This window comes from Lissotriton vulgaris, chromosome 3_2 (genome assembly GCF_964263255.1).
Source record: "Lissotriton vulgaris chromosome 3_2, aLisVul1.2, whole genome shotgun sequence".
NCBI lineage: Eukaryota > Metazoa > Chordata > Amphibia > Caudata > Salamandridae > Lissotriton > Lissotriton vulgaris.
In genome coordinates, this window is record NC_141690.1 from 121,579,134 (window position 1) to 121,592,012 (window position 12,879).

A 12,879-nucleotide genomic window follows, 5' to 3' on the forward strand; every position below is an offset into this window, starting at 1 on the left:
CCCACCTATTCAATCTATACATCCTCCTTCTGATCCAGACCCTTAGAGACGAGCAGGTGAAGGTTTTCAACTATGCAGATGATTTACAGCTGCTCTTCACTATCGACAATACTGAAAATTCAATACTGAAAACTCCATCTTGCACTTCCAGTCGACCATGAGGTTCATCAAATCCTGGATGGACCAAAACCAGCTGAAACTGAACCCAGGAAAAACCGAGTTGGTCCTTACTGGGGACAGCGCCAAGCACTGGGGCCCCCACTGCTGGCCATCGGATTTAGGTCAAGCCCCGTCCCCTTCACCATCGGCTAAAATACTTGGGGTCACCGTGGACGTGGACTGTGATCTCTCATTAAAAGCACAATTGGGTCAGGTGGTCTCCAAATGCTTTTTCCAGTTAAAAAAAATTCGGTAGGTCCGGCGTCTACTCACTTCGGAGGCAATCACCCAGGTCGTGATCGCCACTGTTCTGTCCCATCTGGACTACGCAAATCCCATTTATCTAGGTCTCCCCAACTACTTATCTAAACGTCTCCAGATGGTACAGAACTATGTCGCGAGGTTGATTTTGAATCAACCGAGGTGGCATGCAGCCACTCCCCTACTCATGAAACTGCACTGGCTTCCTGTCACCCAATGCTGTGCCTTTAAAACAGGATGTATGATCTTTAAATCCTTGCACTGCAAAGGCCCCAAATTCATTGACCAACTAATCACCAGGTACGTACCATCTCGCAATATCCGCTCACTCCATCAGGGCCTCCTCCAGACGCTCCCTTTCAAACTTAAGCGCTCTGGAGGCCGTAGGTTCGTAACACTTGCCCCCTGCTTGTGGAACACCTTCCCTCTTGAGATCCGTACCTGCCAAGACCTCCTCTCATTTTGGAAAGCCTTGAAGACCTGGCTCTACAGACAAGCATTTCAATAACTCTCCACCCCTCATCCACGTTTATGTTACTGTTGATCTCAGCGCCAAGAAACTAATCGGTGATAGTGCGCTTAACAAATGCCTTATTAACTTAACATAACATAACATCAACTGCCAATTGTTGTCACTACCCCTCTCTCCTATCTGTGGGGCCATCTCAGTCTTCCTCTCCCTCGTCCTCTGAACTGGCAATGTCTTCTTCAGGCAGTGGGTCACACAAATCACCCCTATAACCATTCCAAGGCAGCCATATTTTATTCCATTTACGTGGATTTCCCCGTGCCGTATACACCGCTCTTTCTATCAGCATTAGCATGTCCATGTTTCTACACCATTGCGTTAATGTAGGTGACTCCACTGCCCCCCATTTCTGCGCTATGTCCCTCTTAGCAACCATAATGCTTATTGTGGCCCAAAGCTGTCCCTGGCGCATCAGATCATTCGGGTCCCATACATTCAGCAGACATGTGCGGGGGTCCGGAGGTAAGGAAGTGTCCAGTGTTTGCGAGTTGGCGCGCATTACCTGCCTCTAATAGTCTACTATCGTGGGGTATTCCCAAATAGTGTGTAAGAAAGTTCCCTCCTCCCCACACCCCCTAAGACAGTAAGGATGTGGCGCCCTGTGGAGCTTGTGTAGGGTGGTCCTGGTGTAGTAAATCCGGTCACAGAGGTCCCCGAAGCCTCGCCGATGGAAGATCGACTGCTTACTGATTTTAAGCAGAATGGTGCCACCTCCCTCACATATCGCAAACTAGTAAACAACCTGCCAGATCCCACGAGCACACTGCGCTTGGTCGGCCCAATAGGCTGGATCGTCCTGGGGTACATGTAACCATTGCTTAATGATTTTTAGTTGTGTAGCCCAGTAATACATCTGTAAATTTGGCAGCCCAATTCCTCCCTCATACCAGCTCTTGTTCAGCTTTGCGTCAGCAATTCTTGCCGGGCACTGTCCCCATAGCAGACCGGATAGCAGGGCCGTTACCTGCTGAAAATAGCGCGGTGACACCAAGAAAGGAGTGTTTTCAAGCGCATAAAGGAAGCGTGGCAATGCCATCATTTTAAATAGCGCTGCTCTATCTAGCAGCGTTAAGGGCAGGGCTTCCCAATGTTGTACATCGTGCTATAAACGGTCAAGTGGCGGCTTCAAATTCTTGTCATAGAATTCAGATGAGTCCCAGGTGACATGGATTCCGAGATATTTGAAGGAGGACCCTGTTATCACCAGTTGACAATCAGGGGGCAATGTTGGTGCTGGACCGTGCAGTACGTAAATCACTGATTTTGTCCAACTGATTGTATATCCGGACGCTGTCCCATGGTTGGTACATAACGCAAGGAGTTCCGAAATACCACGTTCTGGTTCCATCAAATAGACCAGCATATCGTCCGCGTAAAGGGAGACTCTATCTTCCCAACCCTCCCCCCTGCTAATCCCCTTTAACAGCGGAGTAGTCCTGATTAGAGTCGCTAAGGGTTCCAGCACCAGGGCAAATAGTAGGGGGGACAATGGACAGCCTTGGCGTGCCCCTCTAGCCAGTTGTATTGGGTGTGAAATATGACCGTTCGCTGTGACATGTGCTAGCGGGTTCGAGTAGAGGAGTTGTATCCAGGATACAAATTTGGGGCCGAATCCCATGTGTGTCAGCACTGCAAACAAGTATTGCCATTCGACCATGTCGAACGCCATTCTGGCCTCCAGGGACAGTATTACCGCTGGCTCCGTCAGGTGCGGTGCGCGTGCTAGCGCTCCGTGGACCCGGCGTAGGTTTAAAGCGGTACTTCTGTGCGGCATGAAGCCCGATTGATCCGGGTGGATCAATTGTGAGAGGTGGGGCATTAATCTGTTAGCCAGGAGTTTCACCAGTATTTTCGCTTCCTCATTTAGGAGTGAGATTGGGCGATAGGAGGTGCTGTCTGTTGTCGGTTTGCCAGGCTTCGGGATTGCCACGATCGTTGCCGTTCGCTGGTCTAGTGGGAGTTCAGCAAGTTCCGGACTGTCCATATACATTGCCAGGAGTGGTGCACTCAATGTCTCCGACATTGCCTTGTACCATTCAATTGGAATCCCATTGGGTCCCAGAGCTTTGCCAGATTGTAACGTGTTAATGGCCAATTGTATTTCATCTGTCGTGAGTGCAGCTTCTAGGTCTTCCATCGCTTCCGGTGTAAGTGTTTGTGTTGGGATTGTGTTGAGGGCGTACTGTGCCGCCTCTTTTGTCACTGCTACATTCGGGGTGTATATCCTTTGGAAATAGTCTGCCAATTCGCTGACTATAGCTCCCGGGCGTGTGAGGAGCGTCCCGTCTGCAGCACATAGTTGCGTTACGCTCTTATTGCCACCCCCTTTCGTATCCAACCAGGCTAGCATTTTCCCTGCCTTGTCCCCCACGTCATAGATTCTGTGTGTGATTGGCGCTATGTTATCTATGGTCCGTTGCTTCATGTGGTCATCGTGTTGCCGTTGACATAACTGCTGGGTATGCAGTGTGTCTGGTGTTGGGTCCACCATGTGCGCTGTGTTTGCTGCATGCAGGGCCAATTCTAACTCCGTCAGTTCCTGTCTTTGTGTTCGCTTGTGCCCCGCTATGGACGCTATGGCTTGCCCCTCAAGACTGTCTTGTAAGCTTCCCACAGGACCGAGGGAGATGACACCGTCGCCGTGTTCTCCGCAAAGTAATATCGGATCGCTGTCTGCAGGTCCTTCCTTATCGCGGGGATCTTGAGATATCCCGGATATATCGGGTATATCCTCTTGCGGGTCTTTTCTTGGCAGGATAGGGACAGCGTGATCAGGGAGTGGTCTGATATTCCCCTGGGTCTGATACTTACATCATCAATGGTGAAGAGCCCGGTACTTAATGTCAGGAAGTAGTCTATGCGTGACAGGCTACTGTGTGTTGCTGAGTAATAGGTATATTGTTGTGTGGTGGGGTGCATGTGCCTCCATACGTCCGTCAGCCCCAGCGCCTCTAGGAATCCGCTGAACCGGGAAGGCCCAGGTGTCTGTGATCTGACAGGGAACCTATCCAGCATATCATTTGCAACTGCGTTAAAGTCCCCTCCAAGGATTAGGTCTCCCTCTGGTAAGTCTAGGAGGAATTTCCCCAGCTCCGGCAGCGTGATTGAGTGGAGTGCTGGAGGGATGTAAACTGACACTATGGTTAGCGGTCTGCCTTCCCATAGTCCTTGGACGGCCGCAAAGCAGCCCTGATCGTCTGTTTTGGTGTGTTTAAGTATGAAGGGGGATGTTTTCCGAAATAAAGTGCCAGTCCCCCTGGAACCTGATGTGAATTCTGAGTGTATTGCCATGTGGTAGCCTCTTCTATCTAATGCCTTACATGCTTTGCCCATAAGATGCGTCTCCTGCAAGAGGAACAGCCCGGACCTATTTGCATTATAGTCTGCATTACTAATCCCCTCTTAATTTTGTCGCCCAGGCCCCGTACATTCCACATCATTATCTGCAGTGGTGTTACTTGCGTCTCCGGAGCTCCTCCTATAGGAGTGTCAGTCTGGGAGTCATACGCCATTTTTAAGGTGGTCGTGTTTATGAGAGTGTTTCAGGCGTAGTGGAGCGTGTGGCCTACCCCTCAGTGACGTCGCCCGTGTGTCTTGTCCATCGTGTTCTGCCGTAAAATTTAGAATTAACAATTTAGAAAACAGACCAACAACATTGAGTATGGAAGTTCCCGCGCTCGTAGTGCCTTCTTGACCTCCATGAAGCACTTCCGCAGGCGTGATACTTCAGCTGTGTAGTCCGGGAAGAAGGCGATCGTCGAGTTCTGCACCCGAATTGGTGGAGATATTCTAGCTGCTTGGAGGATTGCGTCCCTGTCTCTAAAATTAAACAACCTGGCTAGGAACGGTCTCGGGCCGCTCCCCGCTTAGGCTTACCGCCAGGGACTCTGTGCGCTCTCTGCACAGAGAAGAAGTGGGAGAGGCCCTTAGATTGTAGTCTGGTCTTTATCAGGTCTTCCACATAGAGATCCATTGTCGGCGATCACTCTGATTCCGGAATCCTTAAAATTCTGACGTTATTTCTCCTGGAACGCCCTTCCTGGTCGTCCAGCTTTTCTTTATGCAGCTTATTTTCATGTTCAATGCGTACCATCGCCGTTTGTAATTCTGAGACATCCTCTACAAGCGATTTCGGGACTATTTCCACCTCTTTTATCCTTTCCGTTATCTTGTGGAAGTCCGCTCGGAGCAGGGCGACGTCTGTAAATATTGTCACCACCGTGGTCTGTACCTGCGTCAGCGCTTTCATCACGTCTTCAAGAGTAACTTTCTTACTTCCGTCCCACTCTGGTGTTTTTCCCGTGGGCGTCCTGTTCTCTGTTACCGGTGGGTTGCGTTTCTCGTAGGCGTACTTGTCCAGCCTAGCCTGGGCCGATTGCGTTTTTGGCCCTCTGCCCGCCATAGCGTTCTTCCTTGTGGATCAGTTGTTTCTGCTGTGGGTCACCAATGAGTCGGGGTCAGTACCTGGTTCAGCCGGATCTATCTTCTGGCCCCGACCTCGCCGTAGGTCGCGTATGCGCCTCTGGCGTAATAGCTCTCCGCGGCTCACCAGTGGATGGGGACCGTTACTCGCAGGTGTAGGGGTGTATAACCACTGCAGTGATTGTCCGGATTTGTCGCTGTAGTGTCCGTTCGACGTTGCCGGTGTGTGATTCCCCCGGTCCCACCGGAGATCCCGGGCCTAGCGCTAAGTACCTCAATGCCTGTTAGCGTAACAAGGCCAGTGCTTCATGCAGGAGCTATCCTAATCCGGGCAGTACGTCTCTCATTGGCATCCCCCTGTTCAGTGAGTCTTTTACTGGCAGCGTGACCCCGCAGAGCTCTGTTCCTCAGCGTTTGTGCTACGCCTCACGACGTGATGATCGTGTCCAGGCGTGACTGTCTGTATACGACGCTGTCGGAAAGCACTTTTGCCTGCTTTCCTTTTCGGGCCCTCCGTATGGTGCAAGGGGCTGGGGGGGTGAAGGATATTTGTAGGATCAACCGGACACCTTCGTTGTGTGACAGCCTGTTATTGAGGAAAGGAGCTGTATTTCGACACAGTCCAGCACTTCAGAACACTTGGGCAGTGTCACAATCCTCCCCGTGCATGAGTCAGTAGTGTATGCCACCTCTGTCCAAGCGCCAGCACCGGAATCAAATGGGCCCGTTGAGACTGCGGGGGTCCTCTGGAAAATCACGGTGGCCCACAGTATTCTGTTGTCAGATACAGCGTCACAGTACAAAGGGCCTTGCTTTACACCGAACGCAGCATCTGTGCACCTGCGTCAGCGCTGCTGGGCGTCCTATATTATTATAATTGTTTTGGTATTTTTTTTCTCCCTTTTCCTCGCTGTTCCGCGGGTGTTCCCAGCCCTGAGTCCTGCCGTACAGTGTGTCCGGAGCGCTGTCCGGGGGGTCCGCTACCGCTCTTTTCCGCCCCAGCGGGAGTTAAGGAGCCCAGTCGGGGCACCGGGTGTGTTAAAGTCGAGCCGACCTCCTGTCCGCCGTGCCCGCTTTGCTGTCACTTCCGCCCGCCCACTTGTAACACTGTGGGCCGGCGCTGCTCTGTGGTTGTAGGACGCTGGGCAGCCATCACGAAATTCTCCGGTGACCGGCCAAGGATTTGCGCCGGATGAGCACCGATCGCTGCCGCCTGGTCCTAGGCCTTAGTGGCAGCCCTCAGAGACTATGATGAATTTTGGATTAGCAGACGGATTGTTGAAGGGGTCACTTCACCCACGGAGCTCTCGTCTCACACAGCCATTGCGCTCGGCTGTTGGCCACGCCCCCGTCAATGGGGTTTTTAAATCCTTATCCCATTCATGTCTGGCCTGAACAGGGTGGGATAGTGGTGCGTTCTGTGTATGCATATATAAGAGGGATATGGCATGTCGGGGGGCTCTGCCTGTAGGAAGGCATGTAAAGGAGCTAGTGTGTTTGGCTCTTCAGGAAAGCCGGGGGTAACACCCTTCATACTTTGTCGGAGACTAGTGTACATAAATGTGTCCCTGATCATTGGCGTACGTGTTCCAAAGAACTGTTCCTTGGAGTGGAACTGCCCCTCTATATAAAGGTCCCCCCAGGTAAAATACTTCAGGACATCTAGCATCTTTCGACCGATCCCCTCACACGTTACCTGTAGCAAGGGATTTCGTGACAGGGACATTTTGGGAGAGTATAACATAGTGTTCTCTAGTTGGCGAGCTATCTGGTGCCATGCCAGTATAGTACAGTCGGCAGTGAATGGGTCCTGTTCGCGCTCCCTTACTGCTGCGAAAAGGTAGCCTGATGGGGGTGTTGGAGCCATGTAACCATCTTCGACCGCCAGATGAGGCATGAAAAGTGGCAGGTGGAACCAGTATGTTGCAAAATGGGCCTGTGCACAATAATAATAAAATTAAAAATTCGGGACATCATACCCCCCCTGGTGATATGGCAGCATCAGAGTGTTTAGATTAAGTCGTGCCTGCTTCCCACCCCATATGAGCCCCGTAAGTTGAGATCTGAGTATACTAAAAAAAGAAAACTTCCTGGGTGGTATGGAATATTAATGAAAAGGTATAAAAGCTTCGGCAACAGTACCATCTTGATTAATGAGATCCATCACGCCATAGAGAGGGGAAGTCGCAGGCACTTGGTGACAGAGTCAGTTATCTTATCTATAGCTGTGCCATAATTGATTCTCATTAGCTCGTCTCTGTCTCTAGTGACATGTATGCCATGGTATTTTAATTTGTCAGTTTCCCATATTAGAGGGTAGTCCAGCTGGTATGACGGGGTGTTATTTGTCAGGGGGAAAACTGCAGATTTTTACCAATTTATTTGTACTCTGGAGATAGCGCCGAATTTAGTTATCTCCCGTAATATGGGGTTGAGATTGTCTTGGTGTTTTTTAAAATACAATGTCATATCAACTGCGTATAGAGGAATAAGCAGCTGTCTAGAAGGGTAAATCAGCGCTTTATAGTTATGGTGTTGTCGGAGCTTCGCAGCTAGGGGTTCAATGGCAAGGGCAAAAAAAATAGGAGATAAAGGGAAACCTTGGCGCGTACCTCTGGATACAGTAAAGGGGGTGGACTTGGCACCATTTAGAAGCACTGACACCACCGGCTGGCTGTAAAGCAGTTGTACCCATTGGAGGAAGGCAGCGGGCATCCCCATGTGTCCTAAAGTACCCAGCAGGTAGTCCCACTCTAGGGAATCGAACGCTTTGGTAGCGTCAAGGAATACTGCCACCCCAGAGCAGGTAGGGTCGATATCTTGTAAAACTGCAGCAAGGGTTCTAAGATTATGTGACGTGGCTCGGCTAGGGATGAACCCCTCCTGGTCTGGAAGTACTAGGCGCTGCATCAGCAGATTAAGTCTGGTCAGCAGGACTTTAGCAAGTATTTTAGTATCACAGTTTATTAGAGATAGGAGCTGGTACGAATCACAATAAAGAGGGGACTTCCCAGGCTTTAATAATTAGGTTATTAGGGCTTCGCACATAGTTCAAGGTAAGCAGCCCTCTTCCAACACCACATAGAACACCTCTTTCAGAATGGGAGCTAGGATCGAAGCATACTTTTTGTAAAACTCTATAGGTAGCCCATCTGACCCCGGGGCCCGTCCCAACTTCATCTGCATGATAGCATCTGTGATTTCATCTAAGTCAAAATCCAAGTTCAGAAATTTCCGCTGGGTATCCCCCAACCAGGCCAGTGCTGTATCCTCAAAATAGTTAGACAAGTTAAGCGGGTGCCTCTTTGGGAAGAGTACAGAGTACTATAGAAGTCTCTGAACGTGTTCAGCTGATCAGGAAGATTCCTGTGTGTGTTACCCTGCGCATCCTGTATCTCTGTTCTAAAGTTGGAGAATTTAGGGGGCCTGGTCGCAGCTGCTAGGGCCTTCCCCGGCCTTTCCCCCTCACCATATATCCTCGCAATGTGTGGTTTCCCCCGGAATTTGCATTCCCAGTCAGCAACCTCACCATATTTTGTCAGTTTGCTGCACATGGTAGCTCTAAGTGCGTGCCCGTCTGCACTGGTACTGATGTCATTTTCTAATCTTTTAAGTTCCGCTTCCAATCTGGATAGGTCATTACGCAGCGTTTTAAGGATACCCCCACCTTTAGATATGCACCAGCCTCGAGCCATAACTTTGAATGCCTCCCAAACTGTGGTGATGCTGGGAAAAGATTTGACATTGCGCTAAAAAAAATCATGAATATCTTGTTTCATGTATCAGGTATAAGGGGTTGAGGCGCCAACTACTGTACGGGGAGCATTGTAAGGGGGCATGGATATCCGCAATAACCGGGGAATAGTCTGAATACGTGCAGGTTAGATGGGTTACATGACTCAGCCAGTGCGCAATTCCTACAGATATGAACATGTAGTCTAGTCTAGCCCAAGATGAGTGGACTGCAGAGTAGTGTGTTCCCTCCTGTAACGTAGGGTGTTTATGTCCCCAAGAGTCAAGGAAGCGATTATCCGCTACGATATCCTGCAGGGTTCGTTGCGTGATTGTATAGTGTGCTGGGGAAGCTCGGGACCTATCCATTCATGGTTGTATCTTCGTATTGAAGTCCCCTCCCCATATGACATAGGTATTGCCTATCTCCTGGATTTTACTCCATAACTGGAGAATAACCTGAGGGTCGTCGGTGTTGGGACCGTAATAATTGGCAAACGTCAAATCATAGGAGTGAAGTCTCCCCCAGATCAGGCAGAACCTATCACCCACATCCGTTTCTGTCCCACTGGGCACGAACAGTACCCCCCTTTTGAACAATATAGCAACTCCCTGGGAATAACTTGAGTAAGATGCAAAGCAGCGGTACGAAGCCCATTTCGAGGCAAATAGGGGCACAGTACCAGGGCTCAGGTGTGTTTCTTGCAACATAGCAACTGTGATGTGATGCCTATCTAAATACCCAAGTATTTGCCTTTGCTTCCTGGGGTTGTTCAGACCTCGCACATTCCATGACGCAAACTTAAGATTATTGGTATCACATGTGTTGTCTGCCATTACCTCTACTATAATAAACTGTACTCAACCAGACATCTTTAACCATAGGTAGTTGTATAGACTAGAATTATGCAGGCGTATGCCCACCCTCCCACCAACCACACCGGCTTCCCCAACTTGCCAGGTACAAGAACCTTTCCCACCAAAAAACCATCCATATACAACAAATACTGTCCCTCCTTAACGTGGATTTAGGGGTACGCCCTCGTGTGGAAACGACCCGCCCACTCCCTCCATACTCGCACCCACCTACCACTCCGCTTGGAGGCGGGCAGTTACGGCCGGTCGGAGGTAAGTTGCCGATTAGGACATTTTACAAAAAGCATAAAGAATGATAATACATCACCAGCTCCGAGCAGTTTGTCAAGAGTAGAGTGTCAACATGAGTCTCAGGAGAACCATTGTTCATTACATGTCCCAGTCTGGGTCGGACAAGGGAGATTGAGATCTGGAGCGCCCTTGCGCCCTCGACTCCTTGGACGCCACCCAGGGTTAGGTAGTCTTCAGCCTGCTGCGGGTTCTGAAAGTAGTGCTGTTTACCATGATGGGTTATCTTCAATTTCGCCGGATACAACATAGCATAAGGGATTTCTTGCAATTGAAGCTTTTTCTTGACCGCAGAGAATTTACATCAGGCATCTTGTACTGATTGCGTGAAGTTCGGAAAGATTGCCAGTGTAGTGTTCTCGTATTGAACCTGTTTCCTTTTGTGGGCCATGTGCAGGATCGCATCCCTATCACGATAGTTTAAAAAGCGGGCTATTACCAGTCTCGGCGGCGCCCCCGGGGTATCTGTGCGCCCTCTCCACCATGAGGTGCGCCGAGAAGTATTCTCGGCCTAATAGGTTCACAACCAGCTTTTCGATGAAGTCCTCCATATGACCCACATTGGTTGATTCCATCTGGCCAAGAATGCGGACATTATTTCTTCTGGAGCAAGCCTCCAAGTCCTCATTTTTATCAGCGATAATTTTGAGCAGCTTATCCATCTGCGATATCTGCCCTCTGCTTGTAGTGGCGCCATCTTCGAGATCTGAAACTCTGGTTTCAGCCTCCTTAGGGCGCAGTTCAAGTTGATCCAATTTGTTGACCATAGCTTCCATCCGCATGTTCATCATGTCCATTTTAGCATCTATGGATGTAAGGCTTTGCTTCATGCCCAGCAAAGGAGACTTCCAATCGTCTACAGGCGCGTCTGTGGCCTCAGATTCCACATGTTCTGACGAGTTTGATCTAGGTGTCTTGCACGTCTCAAATGGGATTTCAGTCTGCTTGGTGTCGGTGCGCCCCATATCGCAGGCAGCAAACAGAGCAGAGGCGTAAAGCAGGGTCTCCAGAGGGTCCTTCAGTGCCCAAGCGCAGCCCAGTGATCAGGGATATCCAGTAGTAGTAACTTCCGCATGCAGACTTGGGCGATCAGTGCTAGCAGTTCCGTGCTCAGAGGCGATTTTCACGGCTTCAATATAGACAGTAGCTGGCTATCCGCTACCTCAGGCTGCTTCGCATGTGTGCGCTCAGTCCCTATGATATATCTGAGTGAGGGCACACACCTTGGTAGTTGCATTAATGAGAGGAGGGGTATCAGGCATCTAAGGCTCTCCGGGGGGCCCAGAATGCTGCTGGATGGCTTGGGGGGATAGCAGAGTATCAGGGCATAAGCGTCAAGTCCCTCTGCTACATCAAAGGAATAATAACTTCCCGTCTCCGCTTAGGCCGAGCGCCGCTGATAAATCCCTCCGTCCACCCACCTCAAAATGGCCGCCAGTACCGGGGTGTGCAGTAAGTGTAGGGCGAGGTGCAGAACCTGTGTGTAGCTCCAGCAATAATTCATGCGCACGCAAAACAACTGAGTGGCAGTCCTGTCTGGAAACAAACGACCACTATCAGCCCTGAGGGTTTTGTGCGCCAGCCTCAGACGGCGTCTATGCGGCTGGACAAAATGGCAGCCGCTCCACTCAATGCCTATGGCAAGTAAACAGCGTCAGCACGGAACCAAGTCCACAGAGGCCAGGTATGTACAGGAAGTAAGTATATGCGTGGCGTTGAACGACTCTGGGCTCACCCGCCGCTGGCACTCCGCCTCCGGTCAAGCTGCACCTACAGCCGCCCACTCTGTAGCGCTACGTGCCCCCAAGCCGGGGCACCAATTCCAGCGACTCCGCATGCGGCCCCAATCCATCCCGGCGCCAATGATCTCTAGCGCTCCGGTGCAGGCACCCACCTCACAAAGTCAGTTATCTAGGAGAAAAAGGCGTCGGAGGCAGATCACTGTTGTCCACTTTCAGAATCTATGACTTCCATGTCTTTGTGTGCTCGGACTTTCCCAACGAGGACACCCACGCCTCAGGCTCCAGACCGAGACACAGCAGCCCGCTTATAATTACGGTGATCGTGTTCACAGCCGCACTCCAGACAAGACGTACAAAATTGGTATCTCCGGTATCAGCATCGATTCAGGTGTCCCGCTGTGAGGTCGGGTGTACGCATATTCAATGCAGGATGAGGTTAAAGGATATTTTTCTGCTCTGCAGGGCTGGAGCCTCACAGGCGTGCAGCCATCTTGGTCGTGCGCCACCTAGCGCCCCTGAGCACCTATACTTAAGTTCTAACTCAAGAGATGAATGACTTCCCTTCTACCCCTCTTCAACGAGGTTATTCGGCCCATAGCTTGCACAAGGATCTCCAGTTTGTACGCTTCCCTTAAAGTCACTACATTAGCTTGGAAGCAGGATTCCGTTTTATCTGAGAGGTAGGTGAAAATGGCTTCTGTGAGCCACCAGTTATTCAGCTTCCACTGACTGCCACTTTGAATGAATGCCGGGTCACTCTTGAAGGCACAGATCTTCATGGCCGGTTTTAATAATTGATTTATCATAAACTTAGTGCTAAAAGAAGTCAGATGATATTCTGTGAGATGTAGTGCTTCAAGAGCAAAATCC

At 50.3% G+C, this 12,879-nt stretch overlaps 1 protein-coding gene across 1 annotated transcript in view; it reads left to right on the forward strand.

The window, feature by feature from the left end:
• RAB28 (RAB28, member RAS oncogene family) overlaps positions 1-12,879 on the forward strand; it is a 653,251-nt gene that overhangs the window by 234,987 nt on the left and 405,385 nt on the right. The window lies entirely within an intron of this gene.